Raw genomic sequence first — 13,196 nt, 5'->3', positions numbered from 1 at the left:
TAATAGTAAGAACTGTCATGGGAACAAGCTTTTGCATCAACGCATGCAACGTTAGTTATGGATTTACTAGAGTGCAGACTGTACTAAACACATGAAAAAAGATACGGAGTAGAAGTTATAAGATGTGTTAGAAGGTAATGGCGCTTAATTTACTCCTTGCAGACTCAATTTGCTTCACACTATTATATTTTCAAGAGAGACGATTAATAAACAAATACCCAAGTAAACAAGACTTATTAGCACTGAATAGCAAATCTTAAGGTCTTCTTGGTATACGAAAAGATGTTACCTGGTGCTGGGGAAGATTACCACAATATTTCAAGGATGATAATCTGATATGTTCTATGTCTTCTTTTTCCCTCATGTGACCTACCCATCAAAAGTTATCACAGGGTTTGTACTAAAAAGAGAGACATTCAAACTCATAAGCTGAAAATAGACTAACAACGCCATGGCTAAAAGAGAAAAAGACCAACAGACAAACAATAGTACACAAAACACAACTAGATTAAGCAACACGAACCCCACCAAATACTAACATGAGCAACACGACGGGAGCAGGATGTGCTTACCCTTTTAAAGTACCTAAGATGACCCCTGGTTTTTCGTGGGGTTTCGTTTTGCTAAGTCTTTAGTTTTCTATGTTGTGTTTTGTGTACTGTTGCTTGTCATTTAGTCTTTTTCTGTTTTTGTCATGGCGTTGTCACTTTATTTTCGATTTATGAGTTTGAATGCTACTTTGGTATCTTTCGCTTCTCTTTTATTAAGATTTGTGGTTCAATGTAAAAGTTTGATTTCTAATATTTCGCAAATCAACATTCACAAGATTATAAGAAAATAATATTGAACAAATTTCTTACGATCAAAGCGTTTTTCTGTAATTATCGTGATCATGACTTCTGACAAATGTTTTTTTTTAGCTGTCGGTAACAATGATTTCACGCAATTACAGTATGCGAGGATGTACATAAAACATGAAAATTTCCATTCATAAAATAAAAGATTTTTGAATAAAAGTTTAAAGCAATTAGTTTTGAATATGATTTGTATAATCACATCAAAAAGTTTCTTTTGAAATTATAATTAATGTTGAAAGGCAAAATCATTAAACAATCAACAACAACAGACTTTATATACCACGGGTATGGTGGTGGATGTAGATCACAGTCATGTATTAGTCTTTATATACCACGGGTATGGTGGTGGATGTAGATCAGAGTCATGTATTAGTCTTTATATACCACGGGTATGGTTGTGGATGTAGATCACAGTCATGTATTAGTCTTTATATACCACGGGTATGGTGGTGGATGTAGACCAGAGTCATGTATTAGTCTTTATATACCACGGGTATGGTTGTGGATGTAGATCACAGTCATGTATTAGTCTTTATATACGACGGGTATGGTGGTGGATGTAGATCACAGACATGTATTAGTCTTTATATACCACGGGTATGGTGGTTGATGTAGATTATAGTCGTGTATTAGCCTTTATATACCACGGGTTTTGTGGTGGATGTAGACTATAATCATGAATTAGGCTTTATATACCACGGGTATGGTGGTGGATGTAGATCACAGTTATGTATTAGTCTTTATATACCACGGGTATGGTGGTGGATGTAGAGCATAGTCGTGAATTAGTCTTTATATACCACGGGTATGATAGTGGATGTAGGATATAGTCGTGTGTTAGACTTTATATCCCAAGGGTATGGTGGTGGATATAGATCACAGTCATGTATTAGTCTTTATATACCACGGGTATGGTGGTGGTTGTAGAGCATAGTCGTGAATTAGTCTTTATATCCAACGGGTATGGTGGTGGATGTAGATTATTGTCGTCTATTGTTATTACCATACAACGGGTATGGTGATTGATGTAGATTATAGTCGTGTATTAGTCTTTATATACCACGGGTATTGTGATGGATGTAGATTATAGTCGTGTTCTAGTCTTTATATACCACGGGTATTGTTGATGATGTAAATTATACTCGTGTATTGGTCTTTATATACCACGGGTATGGTGGTGGATGTAGATTATAGTCGTGTATTAGTCTTTATATACCACGGGTGTGGTAAAGGAGGTAGATTATAGTCGTGTATTAGCCTTTATATACCACGGGTATTGTGGTGGGTGTAGATTATAGTCGTCTATTGGTCTTTATATACCACGGGTATGGTGGTGGATGTAGATTATAGTCGTGTATTAGTCTTTATATACCACGGGTATGGTAGTGGATGTATATTATAGTCGTTTATTAGTATTCATATACCACGGGTATAGTGGTGGATGAAGATTATAGTCGTCTATTATTTTTTTATATACTTCAGGTATGGTGGTGGATGTAGATTAGAGTCGTGTATTAGTCTTTATATACCACGGGTATGGTGGTGGATGAAGATTATAGTCGTCTATTAGTCTTTATATACCACGGGTATGGTGGTGAATGTAGAGCATAGTCGTTTATTAGTCTTCATATACCTCGGGTATAGTGAAGGACGTAGATTATAGTCGTTTATTAGTTTTTATATAAAACGGGTATGGTAGTGGATGTAGATTATAGTCGTGTTTTAGTCTTTATATACCACGGGTATGGTGGTGGATGTAGATCTTAGTCGTGTATTACTAGTAGTCTTTAGATTATAGTCGTGTATTAGTCTTTATATACCACGGGTATGGTGGTGGATGTAGATTATAGTCATGTATTAGTCTTTATATAGCACGGGTATGGTGGTGGATGTAGATCATAGTCGTGTATTAGTCTTTATATATCACGGGTAATGGTAGTGGATGTAGATTATAGTCGTGTATTAGTCTTTATTTAGCACGGGTATGGTGGTGGATGTAGATTATAGTCGTTTATTAATCTTCATATACCACGGGTATGGTGGTGGATGAAGATTATAGTCGTCTATTGGTCTTTATATACCTCGGTTATGGTGTTTGATGAAGATTATAGTCGTCTGATAGACTTTATATACCACGGGTATGGTGGTGGATGTAGATTATAGTCGTCTTTTGGTCTTTATATCCACGGGTATGGTGGTGGATGTAGATTATAGTCGTGTATTAGACTTTATATATCACGGGTATGGTAGTGGATGTACATCATAATCGTCTATTGGTCTTTATATACCACGGGTATGGTGGTGGATGAAGATTATAGTCGTCTATTAGACTTTATATACCACGGGTATGGTGGTGGATGTAGATTATAGTCATGTATTAGTCTTTATATACCACGGGTATGGTGGTGGATGTAGATTATAGTCGTGTATTAGCCTTTATAAACCACGGGTATGGTGGTGGATGTAGATTATAGTCGTGTATTAGACTTTATTTACCACGGGTATGGTGATGGATGTAGATCACAGTCATGTATTAGTCTTTATATACCACGGGTATGGTGGTGGATGAAGATTATAGTCGTGTATTAGACTTTATATACCACGGGTACGGTGGTGGATGTAGATTATAGTCGTGTATTAGCCTTTATATACCACGGGTATGGTGGTGGATGTAGATTATAGTCATGTATTAGTCTTTATATACCACGGGTATGGTGGTGGATGTAGATTATAGTCGTGTATTAGCCTTTATAAACCACGGGTATGGTGGTGGATGTAGATTATAGTCGTGTATTAGACTTTATTTACCACGGGTATGGTGATGGATGTAGATCACAGTCATGTATTAGTCTTTATATACCACGGGTATGGTGGTGGATGAAGATTATAGTCGTCTTTTAGACTTTATATACCACGGGTATGGTGGTGGATGTAGATTATAGTCGTGTATTAGCCTTTATATACCACGGGTATGGTTGTGGATGTAGATTATAGTCGTGTATTAGACTTTATATACCACGGGTATGGTGGTGGATGTACATCATAATCGTCTATTGGTCTTTATATACCACGGGTATGGTCGGGTATGGCGGTGGATATAGATTATAGTCGTGTATTAGCCTTTATAAACCAACGGGTATGGTGGTGGATGTAGATTATAGTCGTGTATTAGACTTTATTTACCACGGGTATGGTGGTTGATGTAGATTATAGTCGTGTATTAGCCTTTATATACCACGGGTTTTGTGGTGGATGTAGACTATAATCGTGAATTAGGCTTTATATACCACGGGTATGGTGGTGGATGTAGATCACAGTTATGTATTAGTCTTTATATACCACGGGTATGGTGGTGGATGTAGAGCATAGTCGTGATTTAGTCTTTATATACCACGGGTATGATAGTGGATGTAGGATATAGTCGTGTATTAGACTTTATATACCAAGGGTATGGTGGTGGATATAGATCACAGTCATGTATTAGTCTTTATATACCACGGGTATGGTGGTGGTTGTAGAGCATAGTCTTGAATTAGTCTTTATATACAACGGGTATGGTGGTGGATGTAGATTATTGTCGTCTATTGTTATTACCATACCACGGGTATGGTGATTGATGTAGATTATAGTCGTGTATTAGTCTTTATATACCACGGGTATTGTGATGGATGTAGATTATAGTCGTGTTCTAGTCTTTATATACCACGGGTATTGTTGATGATGTAAATTATACTCGTGTATTGGTCTTTATATACCACGGGTATGGTGGTGGATGTAGATTATAGTCGTGTATTAGTCTTTATATACAACGGGTGTAGTAAAGGAGGTAGATTATAGTCGTGTATTAGCCTTTATATACCACGGGTATGGTGGTGGGTGTAGATTATAGTCGTCTATTGGTCTTTATATACCACGGGTATGGTGGTGGATGTAGATTATAGTCGTGTATTAGTCTTTATATACCACGGGTATGGTAGTGGATGTATATTATAGTCGTTTATTAGTCTTCATATACCACGGGTATAGTGGTGGATGAAGATTATAGTCGTCTATTATTTTTTTATATACTTCAGGTATGGTGGTGGATGTAGATTAGAGTCGTGTATTAGTCTTTAAATACCACGGGTATGGTGGTGGATGAAGATTATAGTCGTCTATTAGTCTTTATATACCACGGGTATGGTGGTGAATGTAGAGCATAGTCGTTTATTAGTCTTCATATACCACGGGTATAGTGAAGGACGTAGATTATAGTCGTTTATTAGTTTTTATATAAAACGGGTATGGTAGTGGATGTAGATTATAGTCGTGTTTTAGTCTTTATATACCACGGGTATGGTGGTGGATGTAGATTAAACTCGTGTATTAGTCTTTATATACCACGGGTATGGTGGTGGATGTAGATCTTAGTCGTGTATTACTAGTAGTCTTTAGATTATAGTCGTGTATTAGTCTTTATATACCACGGGTATGGTGGTGGATGTAGATCATAGTCGTGTATTAGTCTTTATATATCACGGGTTATGGTGGTGGATGTAGATTATAGTCGTTTATTAGTCTTTATTTAGCACGGGTATGGTGGTGGATGTAGATTATAGTCGTTTATTAGTCTTCATATACCACGGGTATGGTGGCGGATGAAGATTATAGTCGTCTATTGGTCTTTATATACCTCGGGTATGGTGTTTGATGAAGATTATAGTCGTCTATTAGACTTTATATACCACGGGTATGGTGGTGGATGTAGATTATAGTCGTCTTTTGGTCTTTATATCCACGGGTATGGTGGTGGATGTAGATTATAGTCGTGTATTAGACTTTATATATCACGGGTATGGTAGTGGATGTACATCATAATCGTCTATTGGTCTTTATATACCACGGGTATGGTGGTGGATGAAGATTATAGTCGTCTATTAGACTTTATATACCACGGGTATGGTGGTGGATGTAGATTATAGTCATGTATTAGTCTTTATATACCACGGGTATGGTGGTGGATGTAGATAATAGTCGTGTATTAGCCTTTATAAACCACGGGTATGGTGGTGGATGTAGATTATAGTCGTGTATTAGACTTTATTTACCACGGGTATGGTGATGGATGTAGATCACAGTCATGTATTAGTCTTTATATACCACGGGTATGGTGGTGGATGAAGATTATAGTCGTCTATAAGACTTTATATACCACGGGTATGGTGGTGGATGTAGATTATAGTCGTGTATTAGCCTTTATATACCACGGGTATGGTGGTGGATGTAGATTATAGTCGTGTATCAGACTTTATATACCACGGGTATGGTGGTGGATGTACATCATAATCGTCTATTGGTCTTTATAAACCACGGGTATGGTCGGGTTTGGTGGTGGATATAGATTATAGTCGTGTATTAGCCTTTATAAACCACGGGTATGGTGGTGGATGTAGATTATAGTCGTGTATTAGACTTTATTTACCACGGGTATGGTGATGGATGTAGATCACAGTCATGTATTAGTCTTTATATACCACGGGTATGGTGGTAGATGTAGATCACAGTCGTCTATTAGTCTTTATATACCACGGGTGTGGTGGTGGATGTAATTTTTAGTCGTGTATTAGTCTTCATATACCTCTGGTATGGTGTAGGATGTAGATTATAATCGTGAATAAGTCTTTTTATACCACAGGTGTGGTGGTGGATGTAGATTATAGTCGTGAACTAGCCTTTATATACGACGGGTATGGTGGTGGATGTAGATTATAGTCGTCTATTGGTCTTTATATCCACGGGTATGGTGGTGGATGTAGATTATAGTCGTTTATTAGACTTTAAATACCACGGGTATGGTGGTTGAGGTAGTTTATAGTCGTCTATTGGTCTTTATATACCACGGGTATGGTGTGGATGTAGATTATAATCGTGAATTAGTCTTTATATACCACGGGTATGGTGGTGAATGTAGATTATAATCGTTTATTACACCTTATATACCACGGTTATGGTGGTGGATGTAGATTATAGTCGTGTATTAGTCTTTATATTCCACGGGTATGGTGGAAGATGTAGAATATAATCGTGAATTAGGCTTTATCTTACCTACTATACATTTCTAGGAATATGATTGGTTAAAAGCGTCCGCGTGGAGACCGTGTATATTTTATATTAGGTTAGTAGGGAGGCGGAGCTTATTTCATACACGGTTAGTAGTGGAGTTACGTCCCTTTATATTCCATATTAGGTTAGAAGGTAGGCGGGGCTTATTACATACACGGTTAGTAGTGGTGTTGCGTCCCTTTATAAAAACAAAACGGTACTGTGAAAAAATCTTAAAGGTTTCAACAGACGAAGAAATTGATGATTAAGATTGAAATAAATTCACAAACACATTTAAACCTAACAAGTTGTTATTATTGGCATTTGTTTTTGTAGGATCAATAAAAATAGTATCTTAATGCTAACAGTATTGGAGACTTGCTCATTCTGATAGGTCACTAGTCTAAATTTCACATGTTAAGATAGTCGGTAAGATAAATTCGTTACATAGTGTGCTAGTGACGTAATACGGTATATATGGGGTCAGTAAATTCCATATGGGGATTCGAGCTTCCCCATATATACCGTATTAGGTCACTAGCACACTATGTAACTAATAGTATATACCACGGGTATGGTGGTGGATGTAGATTATACTCGTGTATTAATCTTTTTACACCACGGGTATGGTGATGGATGTAGATTATAGTCGTGTATTAGACTTTATCTTACCTCCTATACATTTCTAGGAATATGATTGGTTAAAAGCAACCGCGCGGTGACCGTGTTAATTCCATATTAGGTTAGTAGGCGGGGCTTATTTCAATACACGGTTATTAGTGGTGTTACGTCCCTTTATTAAAACAACACGGTGTTGAGGAAAAATCTTATAGGTTTCAACAGTCGAAGAAATTGATTATGAACGATTGAAACAAATTCTTAAAACACATTTAAAGCTAGCAAGTTGTTATTGTATTGTTGGCATTTGTTTTTGTTTAGACCAATGGAAGAAGGTTCTTTATACTAACGGTATTGAAGATTTGATCACTTAGATAAGCCACTAGTCTAAATACCACATGTTAAGATAGTCGGTAAGATAAATTCGTTACATTGTGTGCTAGTGACCTAATACGATGTATATGGGGTCAGTAAATTCAATATGGGGATTCGAGCTTAACTCTCACCCCTTATGGAATTTACTGACCACATATATATCGTATTAGGTCACTAGCACACTATGGAACTAATATTATATACCACGGGTATGGTGATGGATGTAGATCACAGTCGTCTATTAGTCTTTATATACCATGGGTGTGGATGTGGATGTAATTTATAGTCGTGTATAAGTCTTTATATATACCACGGGTATGGTGGTGGATGTAGATTATAATCGTGAAATAGTATTTATATACCACGGCTATGGGGGTGGATGTAGATTATAGTTGTGGATTAGTCTTTATATATCACGGGTATGGTGGTGGATGTAGATAATAGTCGTGGATAAGTCTTATATACCACGGGTATGGTGGTTGATGTAGATTATAATCGTGTATTAATCTTATATATACCAAGGGTATGGTGGTTGATGTAGATTATAATCGTGAATTAGTCTTTATATACCACGGCTATGGTGGTGGATGTAGATTATAGTCGTGGATAAGTCTTTATATACCACGGGTATTGTGATGGATGTAGATTATAGTCGTCGATAAGTCTTTATATACCACGGGTATGGTGGAAGATGAAGATAATAGTCGTGGATAAGTCTTTATATACCACGGGTATGGTGGTGGATGTAGATTATAATCGTGTATTAATCTTTATATACCAAGGGTATGGTGGTCGATGAAGATTATAATCGTGAATTAGTCTTTATATACCACGGCTTTTGTGGCGGATGTAGATTATAGTCATGGATAAGTCTTTATATACCACGGGTATGGTGGTGGATGTAGATTATAGTCGTAGAAAAGTCTTTATATACAACGGGTATGGTGGTGGATGTAGATTATAATCGTGTATTAGTTTTTATATACCAAGGGTATAGTGGTCGACGTAGATTCTAATCGTGTATTAGACTTTATATACCCCTGGTATGGTGATGGATGTAGATTATAGTCGTGTATTAGTCTTCATATACCGCGGGTATGGTGGTGGATGTATAATATAGTCGTGTATTAGTCTTTATATACCACGGGTATGGTGGTGGGTGTAGATTATAATCGTGTATTAATCTTTATATACCACGCGTACGGTGGTGGAGGTAGATTATAATGTGTATTAATCTTTTTATACCACGGGTATGGTGGTGGATATAGAGCATAGCCGTGTATTAGTCTTTATGTACCTCGGGTACTGTGGTGGATGTAGATTATAGTCGTGTATTAGTCTTTATATACCACGGGTATGGTGGTTGATGTAATTTATAGTCGTTTATTAGTCTTTATATACCACGGGTATGGTGATGGATGTAGATTATAGTCGTGTACTAGTCTTTATATACCACGGGTATGGTGGTGGATGTAGATTATAGTCGTGTATCAGACTTTATATACCACGGCTATGGTTGTGGATGTAGATTATAGTCGTGGATAAGTTTTTATATACCACGGGCATAGTGGTGGATGTAGATTTTAGTCGTGGATAAGTCTTTATATACCACGGGTATGGTGGTGGATGTAGATTATAGTCGTGTATTAGTCTTTATGTACCACGGATATGGTGGTGGATGTAGATTATAATTGTGTATTAATCTTTATATACCACGGGTAATGTGATGGATGTAGATTATAGTCGTGTATTAGCTTTAATATACCACGGGTATTAGTCTTTTTATTAGTCTTAATACACTAGAGGTATGGTGGTTATTCATGTATATGTTTATTAGTCTTTTCATAACAAGGGTTTGGTGGTGGATGTTATGCTTCTACGTGTATTAGTATTTTTATACCACGGAACGCGGGTAATCTGGAAGGGAAACGGTTTATGATTCACGTTTTTCTTCAGTCGTGTAACTCAGTTCAGAACAAAATCAGGACGATGAGTCGCATTCGACGATGCCACGAAAAAGGAAAAGAGGACTGCATTATGAATTATTGCGGTCAAGCTTGTTAACAGTTGTGTATTTCAAATAGCATATGTGTTTTGATAAAAAAAGAAGAGTTGCAACCATGCATTAACATTGACGGATTACATAGATATAAGAAGATGTGGTATGAGTGCCAATGAGACAACTCTCCATCCAAGTCACAATTTGTAAAAGTAGTGTATAGAACTATGGTTATCTCTTGGTCGTCTTCCGATGGAGCGATAGTAAAACCCTTCCTAAAGTAGGGCGTCCGTTTGGCTGTGCAGGATATATGGATTCGCAGCCACGTCTTATCAAAATAGGAACATAAAACATGCATCGTTTAGAAATTGTGCCAAGCTGTGTGCAAGAAAAAAACCCTTGCAACAACTATTTTGGGGTTCCGTAGGTGGCCTGTTGCTATAGGCTAAACTACACCTTTCCCTATCCAGTATACCCTCATTTCCAAATACTAGTAATACATTACTTGTAAGTTTCATTAGAATACGTTATTATAATTCTTATATGATTGGCATATCTACAAATACTTGAATTGGATTGGTCCGTTAGCATTTTTCCCTTGGTTTACATTTCGATAAACCATGTTGCCGAAACTATTTCCGTAACCTTCATTGTGATTTATTCATGCGCGAAACAGATGCATGGATCAAGGGGTTTAAGCAAATTGAGATTGAAAAAAAAAAATACATAACTGTTATTTTTATTCTAATGAATAATAAAAAGACAATAATTAATTTATTAAAGCTTGGAAAATGTATAAATTTACAATAAAATAAAATTCCGCGAAAAATCATGAATGAGCTTGGCGCTTTATCTTCAGGGGAAATCTTGACGTCATACGAATGAAAACTCTCAAGACTGAGTGAAGATTAATTATTCCGTTTCTAGTATGCTTCAAATTTAAATAATATCTCATTAAAATGAAGTTTTTGAGGTAGGTATTATTTCATTTTAGATTCTATTGCATTAATCGAATATTAGTGGATTTCAGAAAGTCAATATGGCGGCTTACTCCTTAGTTACGAAATGTCAAATGTGCATTTGATGGTAAATAGTAGCCAATGTACCGACAAATGTTAATTAAAAATTGCAAATGATTGGGTTAAGAATTATAAGGATTAAACACATTTTTTCTAGATGTTATTGATGTGTTAACTGGGTCGCTGACTTACAAACTTTACATAAAAGTCCTTCGGACTTTTATTTAGTTTGCGAGTTAATCGCCCCAGTTTACACATCAATAACCTCTAGAAAAAAAATGTTTAATCCTATATTGATGGACTTACAGCAATCTCGCGCCATTCTGAAATTGACATTCATTTCAAAATGAAATGTCTTGTATAGTTTCACGTAGCCTAATATCCATGAAAAAGGGGGGGGCGAGATTTTATATTTATGACGCTACTTTTTAATGACATTCTATATTGATATACATAGTTCTTTCATAATTTTATATTGATTTGGGGTATGTTTTACATATCTTTTATAAATATATTATGGAAATCTTATATTAACGGCTAATTGTGGTATTTGAATCAATCAGGGACTTTATATTTACATTAAAATATTGTACACAAGTAAAGGTCATTCTTTGTATATATTTTATTACCATGACATATCTAGACTTATGGAGGTAGAGAGGTAGAACGTCATTGTGAGAAAAACGTGGTTAACTATATGCGACTAGCCGCTTCCAGGCTAAACAGGGTACATTGTCTTAAATTTGCTTTTTGTATATTTATTAAGAAAATTCGAAGCAAAACGCTCTGTCGTGTTATTATGACATATATGTTGTAATAGCAATGAAACGAGTCATTTCGAATACCGGTATGAAAATGAGACTGTTCTATGACGACTTTTATTTATTGAAGTCACTAACTTATAAAATGCAAAATCATTGTATTTATTGGCGCTTAGTAATGTTCAATAGCGTATTTGAATAAAATTCAAAGAATTAAATTTACTACAATACAAACAATTCTTAGCTCTATTATAGAACATGTAATTTAAACTTGTTGATATGAAGTTAGTTTAAAATTTGTCAAAGTAAGCCATAAGAAGTCCTTTTTTTAAATTGTCTTTTAATTTAGATTTATCATGCATGTCGCTATACATAGTATGCGACGATTAACAGTTTATAAGTAGGTGTTCTCATAATATGATTTGATACGGTGCATTTATTATGGATATATTTCAGACTCCATTAATGAAAGAAAATCTATAGAGCAGAGAATTTTGATTTTTTTGTAGCTCTATTTTAAAACATGTAATTTAAACTTGTTGAAATGAAGTTAGTTTACAATTTGTCAAAGTAAGCTTTAAGAATTCCTTTCTTTAAATTTGTCTTTTAATTTAGATTTATTATGCATGTCTCTATACATAGTATGCGACGCGTAACAGTTTATAAGTAGGTGTTCTCTTATATGCATTTGATACGGTGCATTTATTATGGATAAATATCAGAAAAAATCTATAGAGCAGAGAATTTTTTTTTTTGATTCTACATTTTAAATAGTATGCGACGATTAACAGTTTATAAGTAGGTGTTCTCATAATATAATTTGATACGGTGCATTTATTATGGATATATTTCAGACTCCATTAATGAAAGAAAATCTATAGAGCAGAGAATTTTGATTTTTGTAATTTAATTCTTTGAATTTATGAGAACACCTACTTATAAACTGTTAATCGTCGCATACTATTTAAAATGTAGAATCAAATATTTTTCACTTCAAACGATGAAGACGTAAAACTTGTTCAGAATTTATATATGATGTATAGTTCGGCGTCCGCAAGAAAGAAGCCAAGGAAAGTGTTTTTTTCACGCAATCACAAATACGTATTCCATTGAATCTCGATATTTATCATGTTTATAATTTTTCTAACAATGACGTTCTACCTCCATAAGCCTGGAAATGTCATGGCGGGTCACAATTTTTATACATAAATAAAGGTACCAAATAGTAGTTAATATTATATAAAAATAGGTACATTGTTTTAGACAAACATAGCACACCACTAACAAAAAAAAATCTACTTTAATCTTGGAATTTCCAACTTTAATCTTAGAATTATCAACTTTAATCTTGAAATTATCAACATTAAAGTTGGAATTTCCATGTTTAATGTTGATAATTCCAAGATTAAAGTTGATAATTCCAAGATTAAAGTTGGAAATTCCAAGATTAAAGTTGATAATTCCAAGATTAAAGTTGATAATTTGA

The sequence above is a fragment of the Mytilus californianus genome, unplaced genomic scaffold (genome assembly GCF_021869535.1).
Source record: "Mytilus californianus isolate M0D057914Y unplaced genomic scaffold, xbMytCali1.0.p SCAF_48, whole genome shotgun sequence".
Taxonomy (NCBI): Eukaryota; Metazoa; Mollusca; class Bivalvia; order Mytilida; family Mytilidae; genus Mytilus; species Mytilus californianus.
The sequence above is the reverse complement of the archived record's forward strand: the minus strand, read 5'-3'. Positions refer to the sequence as shown.